The following is a 17,027-nucleotide window of genomic DNA, read 5'->3' as shown; positions in this document are numbered from 1 at the left end:
CTGCACTCGCTCGTGAATCTAACTACTTGTTGATTTTTGCATTGGGATTTTTAACTACATTGTTGCAGAATGCCTGGTGGAAAAAGAGCTCACGAAAATGAGGAGATAAAATCTTCTCTTAAAAAACTCAGTGGAATGGTTGCCGAATTACTTGAAATGAACAAGAGCATTGAGCCACTTCTTCAGGAAATACAGCAATTGAAGAAAGAGACACAGGAAAAGATCGACGCATTGTTGCCTTGGAACAAAAAGTGGATGATTTGGAGCAAAATCTTCGTATCAACGATGTGATAGTCACCGGTATCAAGATCAAGCCGCGCAGTGGCCCTTTGAGAGCTGCGGCTAGCACGAGCACGGAAGATTCGGACCAATCTTCAGGGAACGAGACTGTGGAACAGCAAGTGACACTTCAACTCAGAGATTTGGGATTAACTGTTGATCCTGCGCGCATTCAGATGTGCTTTTCGCTTCCAACTGGAGGGACACGACCACCGGCAGTTCTGATCAGGTTTGTTGACAGAAAGAAATAGATTGCTCTTCTGAGAGACCGTCACAAGCTTCGTGGGAAACATGTCTACATCAACGAAAACCTCACCAAACGAAATGCTGACATCGCCAAAAAGGCTCGACAAATGAGAAAGAATGGACTTATCGAAAGCACGTGGACAAAAGACTGCCGAATTTTTATTCAAACTAAAGATAACTCTGGTCAACTAAAAACACGAATCGTGAAAGGAGCTGAGGAATTGGCAGCGCTTGAGAGACAACAGTAATTCACAATATCACAACAACAACAACATCACTAATTACCCAAAGCTGGAGTTGTATATGATTACTTGCTGACTTTGCCAAGGCTAACTCTTGTTTATACACCTGCATTGCTAACATGTATTGCTGTTCCCGTTTGAATCTAAATATTGTCTGGCTCGAATTCTGTTTGGACATTTGTTGTAACAGTCAAGGCTACGTGATAAGGCTGTATTGTGGCTACAATGAATCTGCTGTCAATACGCAAAATGGGGGTTGGTGGTCTGGTTCCTGGAATGCAGCTGGCGTGGGCCGCTCTGCTGGGTGAGCTAGGCTGGGCAGCGCACAGGAGTCATCAGATCGACAACATGCTAGCAACCAGTGGTGCTACCTGACCAGAATCGAGTGCTGAAATTGCTTGAATCGCAATGGGAAGAATGCAAGCCGATCTATTCTTCTCGAAAGCACAACATGTGTGAAATCTGATCCGAGGTCTAAATAATGTATATGATTGATGCGTTATAGTAATGGGTCGATGGGCACGGGTCTCGAATAAGCTTCGGCTTCTACCCGTCAGCCCTTCTTTCGGATGTCAATGTTGCAAATGATGTGATGTGATTGATGTAAGCTGTAATGTGTCCGAAAGGAAAAAATAAATAAACTAAATTATATAATGAAAAGTAAGAGTTGAGCTAGCCAGGAGTCAAACCTAGAATCTTCTGATCTGTAGTTAGACACGTTATCCATTGCGCCACAAGCCCCTCAAATGAAAGTGAGCTTGTGTAAGCCTCAGTGGAGGATTGTCATTGTCCCTCGAAGTGGGAAGGCTTTTCTATCAATCGGCAGTAAAAACCTTAAGCACAGTGCTGAGTCACATGCCATGACCTGGATTTGAACCAGGGTTGCTGCGACCACAACGCAGAGTACTAACCACTATACGATCACGGCTGCACTTTTGCTCTCTTGTGGATAAAGTTGCCTATCACTGTCAGCTGCTGCTTCCACCAAGACCCAAATCGAGAACCAGGCTGCTGAACCAGGACTGATGAAACTGGTGAAACTGTCAAATGAATGTCCTGGGCATAAAATTGTCCACCAGTGCTCCTTGAAACTGATACAATTCATAAATGTTGGATATCAATTTAGTGGAAATTAGGTTTTTGAACATCCTGGAGATAGCATCTCCCTTTTCCCATTTTTGTAAGAATTCATGTGCAAAAGTCATATGAAAACAAAGGTTGAACTATATATTGTAAAGTAAGAGGTGAGCTAGCCAGGAGTAAAACCTAGAATCTTCGGATTCGTAGTCAGACGTGTTATCCATTGCACCACAAGCCCCTGAAATAAAATTGAGCTTCTGTAAGCCTCAGTGGAGGATTGTCATTGTCCCTCGAACGGGGAAGGCTTTTCTATCAATCGGCAGTAAAAATCTTAAGCAGAGTGCTGAGTCACATGCCGTGACCAGGATTTGAACCAGGGTTGCTGCGACCACAACGCAGAATACTTAACACTATACGATCACAGTGGCTCTTTTACTCTCTTGTGGATAAAGTTGTCTATCACTGTCAGCTGCTGCTTGCACCAAGCCAAATCGAGGACCAGGCTGCTGAACCAGGACTGATGTGAAACTATCAAATTAATGTCCTGGGCATTAAATTGTCCACCAGTGCTCCTTGAAACTGATAAAATTCATAAATGTTGGACATCAATTCAGTGGAAATTAGGTTTTCGAACATCCTGGAGATAGCATCTACCTTTTCCCATTTTTGTAAGAATTCATGTGCAAAAGTCATGTGAAAACAAAGGTTGAACTATATATTGTAAAGTAAGAGGAGAGCTAGCCAGGAGTCGAACCTAGAATCTTCTGATCCGTAGTCAGACGCGTTATCCATTGCGCCACAAGCCCCCTCAAAGGAAAGTGAGCTTCTGTAAGCCTCAGTGGAGGATTATCATTGTCCCTCGAACGGGTAAGGCTTTTTTTATCAATCGGCAGTAAAAACCTTAAGCAGAGTGCTGAGTCACCTGCCATGACCCGGATTTGAACCAGGGGTTGCTGCGACCACAACGCAGAGTACTAACCACTATGCGATCACGGGTGCATTTTTGCTCTCTTGTGGATAAAGCTGTCTATCACTGTCAGCTGCTGCTTGCACCAAGACCCAAATCGAGAACCAGACTGCTGAACCAGGACTGATGTGAAACTCAAATGATTGTCCTGGGCATAAAATTGTCCACCAGTGGGCCTTGAAACGGATACAATTCATAAATGTTGGACATCAATTCAGTGGAAATTAGGTTTTCGAACATCCTGGAGATAGCATCTACCTTTTCCCATTTTTGTAAGAATTCAGGTGCAAAACTCATGTGAAAACAAAGGTTGAACTATACAATGAAAAGTAAGAGTTGAGCTAGCCAGGAGTCGAACCGAGAATCTTCTGATCCGTAGTCAGACGCATAATCCATTGCGCCACAAGCCCCTCAAAGGAAAGTGAGCTTCTGTAAGCCTCAGTGGAGGATTGTCATTGTCCCTCGACCAGGGAAGGCTTTTCTATCAATCGGCAGTAAAAATTTTAAGCGGAGTGTTGAGTCATCTGCCGTGACCCGGATTTGAACCAGGGTTGCTGCGACCACAACGCAGAGTACTAACCACTATACGATCACGGATGCACTTTTGTTCTCTTGTGGATAAAGTTGTCTATCACTGTCAGCTGCTGCTTGCACCAAGACCCAAATCGAGAACCAGGCTGCTGAACCAGGACTGATGTGAAACTGTCAAATGAATGTCCTGGGCATAAAATTGTCCACCAGTGCTCCTTGAAACTGATACAATTCATAAATGTTGGACATCAATTCAGTGGAAATTAGGTTTTCGAACATCCTGGAGATAGCATCTACCTTTTCCCATTTTTATAAGAATTCATGTGCAAAATTCAAGTGAATACAAAGGTTGAACGATATAATGAAAAGAAAGAGTTGAGCTAGCCAGAAGTAAAACCTAGAATCTTCTGATCTGGAGTCAGACTCGTTATCCGTTGCGCCACAAGCCCCTCAAAGCAAACTGAGCTTCTGTAAGCCTCAGTGGAGGATTGTCATTGTCCCTCGAACGGGGAAGGCTTTTCTATCAATCGGCAGTAAAAATTTTAAGCGGAGTGCTGAGTCATCTGCTGTGACCCAGATTTGAACCAGGGTTGCTGCGACCACAACGCAGAGTACTAACCACTATACGATCACGGCTGCATTTTTGCTCTCTTGTGGGTAAAGTTGTCTATCACTGTCAGCTGCTGCTTCCACCAAGACCCAAATCGAGAACCAGGCTGCTGAACCAGGACTGCTGTGAAACTGTCAAATGAATGTCCTGGGCATTAAATTGTCCACCAGTGCTCCTTGAAACTGATACAATTCATAAATAGGTTTTCGAACAGCCTGGAGATAGCATCTACCTTATCCGATTTTTGTAAGAATTCATGTGCAAAAGTCAAGTGAAAACAAAGGTTGAACTTTATAATGAAAAGTAAAAGTTGAGCTAGCCAGGAGTCAAACCTAGAATCTTCTGATCCGTAGTCAGATGCGTTATCCATTGCACCACAAGCCCCTCTAAGGAAAATGAGCTTCTGTAAGCCTCAGTGGAGGATTGTCATTGTCCCTCGAAGAGGGAAGGCTTTTCTATCAATCGGCAGTAAAAACCTTAAGTTGAGTGCTGAGTCACCTGCCATGACCTGGATTTGAACCAGGGTTGCTGCGACCACAACGCAGAGTACTAACCACTATACGATCACGTCTGCACTTTTGCTCTCTTGTGGATAAAGTTGTCTATCACTGTCAGCTGCTGCTTTCACCAAGACCCAAATCGAGAACCAGGCTGCTGAACCAGGACTGCTGTGAAACTGTCACATGAATGTCCTGGGCATAAAATTGTCCACCAGTGCTCCTTGAAACTGATACAATTCATAAATGTTGGACATCAATTCAGTGGAAAATAGGTTTTCGAACAGCCTAGAGATAGCATCTACCTTTTCCCATTTTTGTAAGAATTCATGTGCAAAAGTCAAGTGAAAACAAAGGTTGAACTATATAATGAAAAGTAAGAGTTAAGCTAGCCAGGAGTCGAACCTAGAATCTTCTGATCCGTAGTCAGATGTGTTATCCATTGCGCCACAAGCCCCTAAAAGGAAAGTGAGCTTCTGTAAGCCTCAGTGGAGGATTGTCATTGTCCCTCGGACAGGGAAGGCTTTTCTATCAATCGGCAGTAAAAATTTTAAGCGGAGTGCTGAGTCATCTGCCGTGACCCGGATTTGAACCAGGGTTACTGCGACCACAACGCAGAGTACTAACCACTATACGATCACTGCTGCGCTTCTGCTTTCTTGTGGATAAAGTTGTCTATCACTGTCAGCTGCTGCTTCCACCAAGACCCAAATCGAAAACCAGGCTGCTGAACCAGGACTGCTGTGAAACTGTCAAATGAATGTCCTGGGTATAAAATTGTCCACCAGTGCTCCTTGAAACTGATACAATTCATAAATGTTGAACATCAATTCAGTGGAAATTAGGTTTTCGAATATCCTGGAGATAGCATCTACCTTTTCCCATTTTTGTCAGAATTCATGTGCAAAAGTCATGTGAAAACAAAGGTTGAACTATATAATGAAAAGTAAGAGTTGAGCTAGCCAGGAGTCGAACTTAGAATCTTCTGATCCGTAGTCAGACGCGTTATCCATTGCGACACAAGCCCCTCAAAGGAAAGTGAGCTTCTGTAAGCCTTAGTGGAGGATTGTCATTGTCCCTCGAACAGGGAAGGCTTTTCTATCAATCGGCAGTAAAAACCTAAAGCAGACTGCTGAGTCAACTGCCGTGACCCGGATTTGAACCAGGGTTGCTGCGACCACAACGCAGAGTACTAACCACTATACGATCACGGCTGCGCTTTTGCTTTCTTGTGGATAAAGTTGTCTATCACTGTCAGCTGCTGCTTCCACCAAGACCCAAATCGAAAACCAGGCTGCTGAACCAGGACTGCTGTGAAACTGTCAAATGAATGTCCTGGGCATGAAATCGTCCACCAGTGCTCCTTGAAACTGATACAATTCATAAATGTTGAACATCAATTCAGTGGAAATTAGGTTTTCGAATATCCTGGAGATAGCATCTACCTTTTCCCATTTTTGTAAGAATTCATGTGCAAAAGTCATGTGAAAACAAAGGTTGAACGATATAATGAAAAGAAAGAGTTGAGCTAGCCAGAAGTAAAACCTAGAATCTTCTGATCTGGAGTCAGACGCGTTATCAGTTGCGCCACAAGCCCCTCAAAGGAAATTGAGCTTCTGTAAGCCTCAGTGGAGGATTGTCATTGTCCCTCGAACGGGGAAGGCTTTTCTATCAATCGGCAGTAAAAATTTTAAGCGGAGTGCTGAGTCATCTGCTGTGACCCAGATTTGAACCAGGGTTGCTGCGACCACAACTCAGAGTACTAACCACTATACGATCACGGCTGCATTTTTGCTCTCTTGTGGGTAAAGTTGTCTATCACTGTCAGCTGCTGCTTCCACCAAGACCCAAATCGAGAACCAGGCTGCTGATCCAGGACTGCTGTGAAACTGTCAAATGAATGTCCTGGGCATTAAATTGTCCACCAGTGCTCCTTGAAACTGATACAATTCATAAATAGGTTTTCGAACAGCCTGGAGATAGCATCTACCTTATCCGATTTTTGTAAGAATTCATGTGCAAAAGTCAAGTGAAAACAAAGGTTGAACTTTATAATGAAAAGTAAAAGTTGAGCTAGCCAGGAGTCGAACCTAGAATCTTCTGATCCGTAGTCAGATGCGTTATCCATTGCGCCACAAGCCCCTCTAAGGAAAGTGAGCTTCTGTAAGCCTCAGTGGAGGATTGTCATTGTCCCTCGAACAGGGAAAACTTTTCTATCAATCGGCAGTAAAAACCTAAAGCAGAGTGCTGAGTCATCTGCCGTGACCCGGATTTGAACCAGGGTTGCTGCGACCACAACTCAGAGTACTAACCACTATACGATCACGGCTGCGCTTCTGCTTTCTTGTGGATAAAGTTGTCTATCACTGTCAGCTGCTGCTTCCACCAAGACCCAAATCGAAAACCAGGCTGCTGAACCAGGACTGCTGTGAAACTGTCAAATGAATGTCCTGGGCATAAAATTGTCCACCAGTGCTCCTTGAAACTGATACAATTCATAAATGTTGAACATCAATTCAGTGGAAATTAGGTTTTCGAATATCCTGGAGATAGCATCTATCTTTTCCCATTTTTGTAAGAATTCATGTGCAAAAGTCATGTGAAAACAAAGGTTGAACTATACAATGAAAAGTAAGAGTTGAGCGAGCCAGGAGTCGAACATAGAATCTTCTGATCTGTAGTCAGACACGTTATCCATTGCGCCACAAGCCCCTCAAATGAAAGTGAGCTTCTGTAAGCCTTAGTGGAGGATTGTCATTGTCCCTCGAACGGGGAAGGCTTTTCTATCAATCGGCAGTGAAAACCTAAAGCAGAGTGCTGAGTCATCTGCCGTGACCCGGATTTGAACCAGGGTTGCTGCGACCACAACGCAGAGTACTAACCACTATACGATCACGGCTGCGCTTCTGCTTTCTTGTGGATAAAGTTGTCTATCACTGTCAGCTGCTGCTTCCACCAAGACCCAAATCGAAAACCAGGCTGCTGAACCAGGACTGCTGTGAAACTGTCAAATGAATGTCCTGGGCATAAAATTGTCCACCAGTGCTCCTTGAAACTGATACAATTCATAAATGTTGAACATCAATTCAGTGGAAATTAGGTTTTCGAATATCCTGGAGATAGCATCTACCTTTTCCCATTTTTGTAAGAATTCATGTGCAAAAGTCATGTGAAAACAAAGGTTGAACTATACAATGAAAAGTAAGAGTTGAGCTAGCCAGGAGTCGAACCTAGAATCTTCTGATCCGTAGACAGACACGTTATCCATTGCGCCACAAGCCCCTCAAATGAAAGTGAGCTTCTGTAAGCCTTAGTGGAGGATTGTCATTGTCCCTCGAACGGGGAAGGCTTTTCTATCAATCGGCAGTGAAAACCAAAAGCAGAGTGCTGAGTCATCTGCCGTGACCCGGATTTGAACCAGGGTTGCTGCGACCACAACGCAGAGTACTAACCACTATACGATCACGGCTGCGCTTCTGCTTTCTTGTGGATAAAGTTGTCTATCACTGTCAGCTGCTGCTTCCACCAAGACCCAAATCGAAAACCAGGCTGCTGAACCAGGACTGCTGTGAAACTGTCAAATGAATGTCCTGGGTATAAAATTGTCCATCAGTGCTCCTTGAAACTGATACAATTCATAAATGTTGAACATCAATTCAGTGGAAATTAGGTTTTCGAATATCCTGGAGATAGCATCTACCTTTTCCCATTTTTGTAAGAATTCATGTGCAAAAGTCATGTGAAAACAAAGGTTGAACTATACAATGAAAAGTAAGAGTTGAGCTAGCCAGGAGTCGAACCTAGAATCTTCTGATCCGTAGTCAGACGCGTTATCCATTGCGCCACAAGCCCCTCAAAGGAAAGTGAGCTTCTGTAAGCCTCAGTGGAGGATTGTCATTGTCCCTCGAAGAGGGAAGGCTTTTCTATCAATCGGCAGTAAAAACCTTAAGTTGAGTGCTGAGTCACCTGCCATGACCTGGATTTGAACCAGGGTTGCTGCGACCACAACGCAGAGTACTAACCACTATACGATCACGGCTGCACTTTTGCTCTCTTGTGGATAAAGTTGTCTATCACTGTCAGCTGCCGCTTTCACCAAGACCCAAATCGAGAACCAGGCTGCTGAACCAGGACTGCTGTGAAACTGTCACATGAATGTCCTGGGCATAAAATTGTCCACCAGTGCTCCTTGAAACTGATACAATTCATAAATGTTGGACATCAATTCAGTGGAAAATAGGTTTTCGAACAGCCTAGAGATAGCATCTACCTTTTCCCATTTTTGTAAGAATTCATGTGCAAAAGTCAAGTGAAAACAAAGGTTGAACTATATAATGAAAAGTAAGAGTTAAGCTAGCCAGGAGTCGAACCTAGAATCTTCTGATCCGTAGTCAGATGTGTTATCCATTGCGCCACAAGCCCCTAAAAGGAAAGTGAGCTTCTGTAAGCCTCAGTGGAGGATTGTCATTGTCCCTCGGACAGGGAAGGCTTTTCTATCAATCGGCAGTAAAAATTTTAAGCGGAGTGCTGAGTCATCTGCCGTGACCCGGATTTGAACCAGGGTTACTGCGACCACAACGCAGAGTACTAACCACTATACGATCACGGCTGCGCTTCTGCTTTCTTGTGGATAAAGTTGTCTATCACTGTCAGCTGCTGCTTCCACCAAGACCCAAATCGAAAACCAGGCTGCTGAACCAGGACTGCTGTGAAACTGTCAAATGAATGTCCTGGGCATAAAATTGTCCACCAGTGCTCCTTGAAACTGATACAATTCATAAATGTTGAACATCAATTCAGTGGAAATTAGGTTTTCGAATATCCTGGAGATAGCATCTACCTTTTCCCATTTTTGTAAGAATTCATGTGCAAAAGTCATGTGAAAACAAAGGTTGAACTATACAATGAAAAGTAAGAGTTGAGCTAGCCAGGAGTCGAACCTAGAATCTTCTGATCCGTAGTCAGACACGTTATCCATTGCGCCACAAGCCCCTCAAATGAAAGTGAGCTTCTGTAAGCCTTAGTGGAGGATTGTCATTGTCCCTCGAACGGGGAAGGCTTTTCTATCAATCGGCAGTGAAAACCTAAAGCAGAGTGCTGAGTCATCTGCCGTGACCCGGATTTGAACCAGGGTTGCTGCGACCACAACGCAGAGTACTAACCACTATACGATCACGGCTGCGCTTCTGCTTTCTTGTGGATAAAGTTGTCTATCACTGTCAGCTGCTGCTTCCACCAAGACCCAAATCGAAAACCAGGCTGCTGAACCAGGACTGCTGTGAAACTGTCAAATGAATGTCCTGGGCATAAAATTGTCCACCAGTGCTCCTTGAAACTGATACAATTCATAAATGTTGAACATCAATTCAGTGGAAATTAGGGTTTCGAATATCCTGGAGATAGCATCTACCTTTTCCCATTTTTGTAAGAATTCATGTGCAAAAGTCATGTGAAAACAAAGGTTGAACTATACAATGAAAAGTAAGAGTTGAGCTAGCCAGGAGTCGAACCTAGAATCTTCTGATTCGTAGTCAGACGCGTTATCCATTGCGCCACAAGCCCCTCAAAGGAAAGTGAGCTTCTGTAAGCCTCAGTGGAGGATTGTCATTGTCCCTCGAAGAGGGAAGGCTTTTCTATCAATCGGCAGTAAAAACCTTAAGTTGAGTGCTGAGTCACCTGCCATGACCTGGATTTGAACCAGGGTTGCTGCGACCACAACGCAGAGTACTAACCACTATACGATCACGGCTGCACTTTTGCTCTCTTGTGGATAAAGTTGTCTATCACTGTCAGCTGCCGCTTTCACCAAGACCCAAATCGAGAACCAGGCTGCTGAACCAGGACTGCTGTGAAACTGTCACATGAATGTCCTGGGCATAAAATTGTCCACCAGTGCTCCTTGAAACTGATACAATTCATAAATGTTGGACATCAATTCAGTGGAAAATAGGTTTTCGAACAGCCTAGAGATAGCATCTACCTTTTCCCATTTTTGTAAGAATTCATGTGCAAAAGTCAAGTGAAAACAAAGGTTGAACTATATAATGAAAAGTAAGAGTTAAGCTAGCCAGGAGTCGAACCTAGAATCTTCTGATCCGTAGTCAGATGTGTTATCCATTGCGCCACAAGCCCCTAAAAGGAAAGTGAGCTTCTGTAAGCCTCAGTGGAGGATTGTCATTGTCCCTCGGACAGGGAAGGCTTTTCTATCAATCGGCAGTAAAAATTTTAAGCGGAGTGCTGAGTCATCTGCCGTGACCCGGATTTGAACCAGGGTTACTGCGACCACAACGCAGAGTACTAACCACTATACGATCACGGCTGCGCTTCTGCTTTCTTGTGGATAAAGTTGTCTATCACTGTCAGCTGCTGCTTCCACCAAGACCCAAATCGAAAACCAGGCTGCTGAACCAGGACTGCTGTGAAACTGTCAAATGAATGTCCTGGGTATAAAATTGTCCACCAGTGCTCCTTGAAACTGATACAATTCATAAATGTTGAAAATCAATTCAGTGGAAATTAGGTTTTCGAATATCCTGGAGATAGCATCTACCTTTTCCCATTTTTGTAAGAATTCATGTGCAAAAGTCATGTGAAAACAAAGGTTGAACTATACAATGAAAAGTAAGAGTTGAGCGAGCCAGGAGTCAAACATAGAATCTTCTGATCCGTAGTCAGACGCGTTATCCATTGCGACACAAGCCCCTCAAAGCAAAGTGAGCTTCTGTAAGCCTTAGTGGAGGATTGTCATTGTCCCTCAAACAGGGAAGGCTTTTCTATCAATCGGCAGTAAAAACCTAAAGCAGAGTGCTGAGTCATCTGCCGTGACCCGGATTTGAACCAGGGTTGCTTCGACCACAACGCAGAGTACTAACCACTTCACGATCACGGCTGCGCTTCTGTTTTCTTGTGGATAAAGTTGTCTATCACTGTCAGCTGCTGCTTCCACCAAGACCCAAATCGAAACCCAGGCTGCTGAACCAGGACTGCTGTGAAACTGTCAAATGAATGTCCTGGGCATAAAATTGTCCACCAGTGCTCCTTGAAACTGATACAATTCATAAATGTTGAACATCAATACAGTGGAAATTAGGTTTTCGAATATCCTGGAGATAGCATCTATCTTTTCCCATTTTTGTAAGAATTCATGTGCAAAAGTCATGTGAAAACAAAGGTTGAACTATACAATGAAAAGTAAGAGTTGAGCGAGCCAGGAGTCAAACATAGAATCTTCTGATCTGTAGTCAGACACGTTATCCATTGCGCCACAAGCCCCTCAAATGAAAGTGAGCTTCTGTAAGCCTTAGTGGAGGATTGTCATTGTCCCTCGAACAGGGAAGGCTTTTCTATCAATCGGCAGTAAAAACCTAAAGCAGAGTGCTGAGTCATCTGCCGTGACGCGGATTTGAACCAGGGTTGCTGCGACCATAACGCAGAGTACTAACCACTATACGATCACGGCTGCGCTTCTGCTTTCTTGTGGATAAAGTTGTCTATCACTGTCAGCTGCTGCTTCCACCAAGACCCAAATCGAAAACCAGGCTGCTGAACCAGGACTGCTGTGAAACTGTCAAATAAATGTCCTGGGCATGAAATCGTCCACCAGTGCTCCTTGAAACTGATACAATTCATAAATGTTGAACATCAATTCAGTGGAAATTAGGTTTTCGAATATCCTGGAGATAGCATCTACCTTTTCCCATTTTTGTAAGAATTCATGTGCAAAAGTCATGTGAAAACAAAGGTTGAACTATACAATGAAAAGTAAGAGTTGAGCTAGCCAGGAGTCGAACCTAGAAACTTCTGATCCGTAGTCAAACGCGTTATCCATTGCGCCACAAGCCCCTCAAAGGAAAGTGAGCTTCTGTAAGCCTTAGTGGAGGATTGTCATTGTCCTTCGAACGGGGAAGGCTTTTCTATCAATCGGCAGTAAAAACCTAAAGCGGAGTGCTGAGTCATCTGCCGTGACCCGGATTTGAACCAGGGTTGCTTCGACCACAACGCAGAGTACTAACCACTACACGATCACGGCTGCGCTTCTGTTTTCTTGTGGATAAAGTTGTCTATCACTGTCAGCTGCTGCTTCCACCAAGACCCAAATCGAAAACCAGGCTGCTGAACCAGGACTGCTGTGAAACTGTCAAATGAATGTCCTGGGTATAAAATTGTCCACCAGTGCTCCTTGAAACTGATACAATTCATAAATGTTGAAAATCAATTCAGTGGAAATTAGGTTTTCGAATATCCTGGAGATAGCATCTATCTTTTCCCATTTTTGTAAGAATTCATGTGCAAAAGTCATGTGAAAACAAAGGTTGAACTATACAATGAAAAGTAAGAGTTGAGCGAGCCAGGAGTCGAACATAGAATCTTCTGATCTGTAGTCAGACACGTTATCCATTGCGCCACAAGCCCCTCAAATGAAAGTGAGCTTCTGTAAGCCTTAGTGGAGGATTGTCATTGTCCCTCGAACGGGGAAGGCTTTTCTATCAATCGGCAGTAAAAACCTAAAGCAGAGTGCTGAGTCATCTGCCGTGACCCGGATTTGAACCAGGGTTGCTGCGACCACAACGCAGAGTACTAACCACTATACGATCACGGCTGCGCTTCTGCTTTCTTGTGGATAAAGTTGTCTATCACTGTCAGCTGCTGCTTCCACCAAGACCCAAATCGAAAACCAGGCTGCTGAACCAGGACTGCTGTGAAACTGTCAAATGAATGTCCTGGGCATAAAATTGTCCACCAGTGCTCCTTGAAACTGATACAATTCATAAATGTTGAACATCAATTCAGTGGAAATTAGGTTTTCGAATATCCTGGAGATAGCATCTACCTTTTCCCATTTTTGTAAGAATTCATGTGCAAAAGTCATGTGAAAACAAAGGTTGAACTATACAATGAAAAGTAAGAGTTGAGCTAGCCAGGAGTCAAACCTAGAATCTTCTGATCCGTAGTCAGATGCGTTATCCATTGCACCACAAGCCCCTCTAAGGAAAATGAGCTTCTGTAAGCCTCAGTGGAGGATTGTCATTGTCCCTCGAAGAGGGAAGGCTTTTCTATCAATCGGCAGTAAAAACCTTAAGTTGAGTGCTGAGTCACCTGCCATGACCTGGATTTGAACCAGGGTTGCTGCGACCACAACGCAGAGTACTAACCACTATACGATCACGGCTGCACTTTTGCTCTCTTGTGGATAAAGTTGTCTATCACTGTCAGCTGCTGCTTTCACCAAGACCCAAATCGAGAACCAGGCTGCTGAACCAGGACTGCTGTGAAACTGTCACATGAATGTCCTGGGCATAAAATTGTCCACCAGTGCTCCTTGAAACTGATACAATTCATAAATGTTGGACATCAATTCAGTGGAAAATAGGTTTTCGAACAGCCTAGAGATAGCATCTACCTTTTCCCATTTTTGTAAGAATTCATGTGCAAAAGTCAAGTGAAAACAAAGGTTGAACTATATAATGAAAAGTAAGAGTTAAGCTAGCCAGGAGTCGAACCTAGAATCTTCTGATCCGTAGTCAGATGTGTTATCCATTGCGCCACAAGCCCCTAAAAGGAAAGTGAGCTTCTGTAAGCCTCAGTGGAGGATTGTCATTGTCCCTCGGACAGGGAAGGCTTTTCTATCAATCGGCAGTAAAAATTTTAAGCGGAGTGCTGAGTCATCTGCCGTGACCCGGATTTGAACCAGGGTTACTGCGACCACAACGCAGAGTACTAACCACTATACGATCACGGCTGCGCTTCTGCTTTCTTGTGGATAAAGTTGTCTATCACTGTCAGCTGCTGCTTCCACCAAGACCCAAATCGAAAACCAGGCTGCTGAACCAGGACTGCTGTGAAACTGTCAAATGAATGTCCTGGGTATAAAATTGTCCACCAGTGCTCCTTGAAACTGATACAATTCATAAATGTTGAAAATCAATTCAGTGGAAATTAGGTTTTCGAATATCCTGGAGATAGCATCTACCTTTTCCCATTTTTGTAAGAATTCATGTGCAAAAGTCATGTGAAAACAAAGGTTGAACTATATAATGAAAAGTAAGAGTTGAGCTAGCCAGGAGTCGAACTTAGAATCTTCTGATCTGTAGTCAGACACGTTATCCATTGCGCCACAAGCCCCTCAAATGAAACTGAGCTTCTGTAAGCCTTAGTGGAGGATTGTCATTGTCCCTCGAACAGGGAAGCCTTTTCTATCAATCGGCAGTAAAAACCTAAAGCAGAGTGCTGAGTCATCTGCCGTGACCCGGATTTGAACCAGGGTTGCTGCGACCATAACGCAGAGTACTAACCACTATACGATCACGGCTGCACTTCTGCTTTCTTGTGGATAAAGTTGTCTATCACTGTCAGCTGCTGCTTCCACCAAGACCCAAATCGAAAACCAGGCTGCTGAACCAGGACTGCTGTGAAACTGTCAAATAAATGTCCTGGGCATGAAATCGTCCACCAGTGCTCCTTGAAACTGATACAATTCATAAATGTTGAACATCAATTCAGTGGAAATTAGGTTTTCGAATATCCTGGAGATAGCATCTACCTTTTCCCATTTTTGTAAGAATTCATGTGCAAAAGTCATGTGAAAACAAAGGTTGAACGATATAATGAAAAGAAAGAGTTGAGCTAGCCAGAAGTAAAACCTAGAATCTTCTGATCTGGAGTCAGACGCGTTATCAGTTGCGCCACAAGCCCCTCAAAGGAAATTGAGCTTCTGTAAGCCTCAGTGGAGGATTGTCATTGTCCCTCGAACGGGGAAGGCTTTTCTATCAATCGGCAGTAAAAATTTTAAGCGGAGTGCTGAGTCATCTGCTGTGACCCAGATTTGAACCAGGGTTGCTGCGACCACAACGCAGAGTACTAACCACTATACGATCACGGCTGCATTTTTGCTCTCTTGTGGGTAAAGTTGTCTATCACTGTCAGCTGCTGCTTCCACCAAGACCCAAATCGAGAACCAGGCTGCTGAACCAGGACTGCTGTGAAACTGTCAAATGAATGTCCTGGGCATTAAATTGTCCACCAGTGCTCCTTGAAACTGATACAATTCATAAATAGGTTTTCGAACAGCCTGGAGATAGCATCTACCTTATCCGATTTTTGTAAGAATTCATGTGCAAAAGTCAAGTGAAAACAAAGGTTGAACTTTATAATGAAAAGTAAAAGTTGAGCTAGCCAGGAGTCGAACCTAGAATCTTCTGATCCGTAGTCAGATGCATTATCCATTGCGCCACAAGCCCCTCTAAGGAAAGTGAGCTTCTGTAAGCCTCAGTGGAGGATTGTCATTGTCCCTCGAACAGGGAAGGCTTTTCTATCAATCGGCAGTAAAAACCTAAAGCAGAGTGCTGAGTCATCTGCCGTGACCCGGATTCGAACCAGGGTTGCTGCGACCACAACGCAGAGTACTAACCACTATACGATCACGGCTGCGCTTCTGCTTTCTTGTGGATAAAGTTGTCTATCACTGTCAGCTGCTGCTTCCACCAAGACCCAAATCGAAAACCAGGCTGCTGAACCAGGACTGCTGTGAAACTGTCAAATGAATGTCCTGGGCATAAAATTGTCCACCAGTGCTCCTTGAAACTGATACAATTCATAAATGTTGAACATCAATTCAGTGGAAATTAGGTTTTCGAATATCCTGGAGATAGCATCTACCTTTTCCCATTTTTGTAAGAATTCATGTGCAAAAGTCATGTGAAAACAAAGGTTGAACTATACAATGAAAAGTAAGAGTTGAGCTAGCCAGGAGTCAAACCTAGAATCTTCTGATCCGTAGTCAGACGCGTTATCCATTGCGCCACAAGCCCCTCAAAGGAAAGTGAGCTTCTGTAAGCCTTAGTGGAGGATTGTCATTGTCCCTCGAACAGGGAAGGCTTTTCTATCAATCGGCAGTAAAAACCTAAAGCAGAGTGCTGAGTCATCTGCCGTGACCCGGATTTGAACCAGGGTTGCTGCGACCACAACGCAGAGTACTAACCACTATACGATCACGGCTGCGCTTCTGCTTTCTTGTGGATAAAGTTGTCTATCACTGTCAGCTGCTGCTTCCACCAAGACCCAAATCGAAAACCAGGCTGCTGAACCAGGACTGCTGTGAAACTGTCAAATTAATGTCCTGGGCATAAAATTGTCCACCAGTGCTCCTTGAAACTGATACAATTCATAAATGTTGAACATCAATTCAGTGGAAATTAGGGTTTCGAATATCCTGGAGATAGCATCTACCTTTTCCCATTTTTGTAAGAATTCATGTGCAAAAGTCATGTGAAAACAAAGGTTGAACTATACAATGAAAAGTAAGAGTTGAGCTAGCCAGGAGTCGAACCTAGATCTTCTGATCCGTAGTCAGACGCGTTATCCATTGCGCCACAAGTCCCTCAAAGGAAAGTGAGCTTCTGTAAGCCTTAGTGGAGGATTGTCATTGTCACTCGAACGGGGAAGGCTTTTCTATCAATCGGCAGTAAAAACCTAAAGCAGAGTGCTGAGTCATCTGCCGTGACCCGGATTTGAACCAGGGTTGCTGCGACCACAACGCAGAGTACTAACCACTATACGATCACGGCTGCGCTTTTGCT

General features: G+C 43.9%; 26 non-coding genes across 26 annotated transcripts; all 26 read right to left on the bottom strand.

The window, feature by feature from the left end:
* Positions 1-1,623: 1,623 nt before the first annotated feature.
* On the bottom strand, positions 1,624-1,695 carry trnah-gug (transfer RNA histidin (anticodon GUG)). Its single transcript has one exon. It is a non-coding gene; the product is annotated as a tRNA-His (tRNA).
* Positions 1,696-2,580: 885 nt separating this feature from the next.
* Positions 2,581-2,653, bottom strand: trnar-acg (transfer RNA arginine (anticodon ACG)). Its single transcript has one exon. It is a non-coding gene; the product is annotated as a tRNA-Arg (tRNA).
* Positions 2,654-5,594: 2,941 nt separating this feature from the next.
* Positions 5,595-5,666, bottom strand: trnah-gug (transfer RNA histidin (anticodon GUG)). Its single transcript has one exon. It is a non-coding gene; the product is annotated as a tRNA-His (tRNA).
* An 855-nt stretch (positions 5,667-6,521) lies between these two features.
* trnar-acg (transfer RNA arginine (anticodon ACG)) lies at positions 6,522-6,594 on the bottom strand. The gene has a single exon. It is a non-coding gene; the product is annotated as a tRNA-Arg (tRNA).
* Positions 6,595-7,279: 685 nt separating this feature from the next.
* trnah-gug (transfer RNA histidin (anticodon GUG)) lies at positions 7,280-7,351 on the bottom strand. The gene has a single exon. It is a non-coding gene; the product is annotated as a tRNA-His (tRNA).
* Positions 7,352-7,661: 310 nt separating this feature from the next.
* Positions 7,662-7,734, bottom strand: trnar-acg (transfer RNA arginine (anticodon ACG)). Its single transcript has one exon. It is a non-coding gene; the product is annotated as a tRNA-Arg (tRNA).
* Positions 7,735-7,849: 115 nt separating this feature from the next.
* On the bottom strand, positions 7,850-7,921 carry trnah-gug (transfer RNA histidin (anticodon GUG)). The gene has a single exon. It is a non-coding gene; the product is annotated as a tRNA-His (tRNA).
* Positions 7,922-8,231: 310 nt separating this feature from the next.
* On the bottom strand, positions 8,232-8,304 carry trnar-acg (transfer RNA arginine (anticodon ACG)). Its single transcript has one exon. It is a non-coding gene; the product is annotated as a tRNA-Arg (tRNA).
* A 115-nt stretch (positions 8,305-8,419) lies between these two features.
* trnah-gug (transfer RNA histidin (anticodon GUG)) lies at positions 8,420-8,491 on the bottom strand. Its single transcript has one exon. It is a non-coding gene; the product is annotated as a tRNA-His (tRNA).
* Positions 8,492-8,989: 498 nt separating this feature from the next.
* Positions 8,990-9,061, bottom strand: trnah-gug (transfer RNA histidin (anticodon GUG)). Its single transcript has one exon. It is a non-coding gene; the product is annotated as a tRNA-His (tRNA).
* Positions 9,062-9,371: 310 nt separating this feature from the next.
* On the bottom strand, positions 9,372-9,444 carry trnar-acg (transfer RNA arginine (anticodon ACG)). The gene has a single exon. It is a non-coding gene; the product is annotated as a tRNA-Arg (tRNA).
* A 115-nt stretch (positions 9,445-9,559) lies between these two features.
* trnah-gug (transfer RNA histidin (anticodon GUG)) lies at positions 9,560-9,631 on the bottom strand. The gene has a single exon. It is a non-coding gene; the product is annotated as a tRNA-His (tRNA).
* A 310-nt stretch (positions 9,632-9,941) lies between these two features.
* On the bottom strand, positions 9,942-10,014 carry trnar-acg (transfer RNA arginine (anticodon ACG)). Its single transcript has one exon. It is a non-coding gene; the product is annotated as a tRNA-Arg (tRNA).
* A 115-nt stretch (positions 10,015-10,129) lies between these two features.
* Positions 10,130-10,201, bottom strand: trnah-gug (transfer RNA histidin (anticodon GUG)). The gene has a single exon. It is a non-coding gene; the product is annotated as a tRNA-His (tRNA).
* Positions 10,202-10,699: 498 nt separating this feature from the next.
* trnah-gug (transfer RNA histidin (anticodon GUG)) lies at positions 10,700-10,771 on the bottom strand. Its single transcript has one exon. It is a non-coding gene; the product is annotated as a tRNA-His (tRNA).
* Positions 10,772-12,221: 1,450 nt separating this feature from the next.
* Positions 12,222-12,294, bottom strand: trnar-acg (transfer RNA arginine (anticodon ACG)). Its single transcript has one exon. It is a non-coding gene; the product is annotated as a tRNA-Arg (tRNA).
* A 685-nt stretch (positions 12,295-12,979) lies between these two features.
* Positions 12,980-13,051, bottom strand: trnah-gug (transfer RNA histidin (anticodon GUG)). Its single transcript has one exon. It is a non-coding gene; the product is annotated as a tRNA-His (tRNA).
* Positions 13,052-13,549: 498 nt separating this feature from the next.
* trnah-gug (transfer RNA histidin (anticodon GUG)) lies at positions 13,550-13,621 on the bottom strand. Its single transcript has one exon. It is a non-coding gene; the product is annotated as a tRNA-His (tRNA).
* A 498-nt stretch (positions 13,622-14,119) lies between these two features.
* On the bottom strand, positions 14,120-14,191 carry trnah-gug (transfer RNA histidin (anticodon GUG)). Its single transcript has one exon. It is a non-coding gene; the product is annotated as a tRNA-His (tRNA).
* A 498-nt stretch (positions 14,192-14,689) lies between these two features.
* On the bottom strand, positions 14,690-14,761 carry trnah-aug (transfer RNA histidin (anticodon AUG)). Its single transcript has one exon. It is a non-coding gene; the product is annotated as a tRNA-His (tRNA).
* An 855-nt stretch (positions 14,762-15,616) lies between these two features.
* trnar-acg (transfer RNA arginine (anticodon ACG)) lies at positions 15,617-15,689 on the bottom strand. Its single transcript has one exon. It is a non-coding gene; the product is annotated as a tRNA-Arg (tRNA).
* Positions 15,690-15,804: 115 nt separating this feature from the next.
* On the bottom strand, positions 15,805-15,876 carry trnah-gug (transfer RNA histidin (anticodon GUG)). Its single transcript has one exon. It is a non-coding gene; the product is annotated as a tRNA-His (tRNA).
* A 310-nt stretch (positions 15,877-16,186) lies between these two features.
* Positions 16,187-16,259, bottom strand: trnar-acg (transfer RNA arginine (anticodon ACG)). The gene has a single exon. It is a non-coding gene; the product is annotated as a tRNA-Arg (tRNA).
* A 115-nt stretch (positions 16,260-16,374) lies between these two features.
* trnah-gug (transfer RNA histidin (anticodon GUG)) lies at positions 16,375-16,446 on the bottom strand. Its single transcript has one exon. It is a non-coding gene; the product is annotated as a tRNA-His (tRNA).
* Positions 16,447-16,756: 310 nt separating this feature from the next.
* trnar-acg (transfer RNA arginine (anticodon ACG)) lies at positions 16,757-16,828 on the bottom strand. The gene has a single exon. It is a non-coding gene; the product is annotated as a tRNA-Arg (tRNA).
* Positions 16,829-16,943: 115 nt separating this feature from the next.
* trnah-gug (transfer RNA histidin (anticodon GUG)) lies at positions 16,944-17,015 on the bottom strand. Its single transcript has one exon. It is a non-coding gene; the product is annotated as a tRNA-His (tRNA).
* Between the last annotated feature and the right edge of the window lie 12 nt (positions 17,016-17,027).

The sequence above is a fragment of the Festucalex cinctus genome, chromosome 1 (assembly GCF_051991245.1).
Source record: "Festucalex cinctus isolate MCC-2025b chromosome 1, RoL_Fcin_1.0, whole genome shotgun sequence".
NCBI lineage: Eukaryota > Metazoa > Chordata > Actinopteri > Syngnathiformes > Syngnathidae > Festucalex > Festucalex cinctus.
This window is presented reverse-complemented; position numbering and strand designations above follow the sequence as displayed.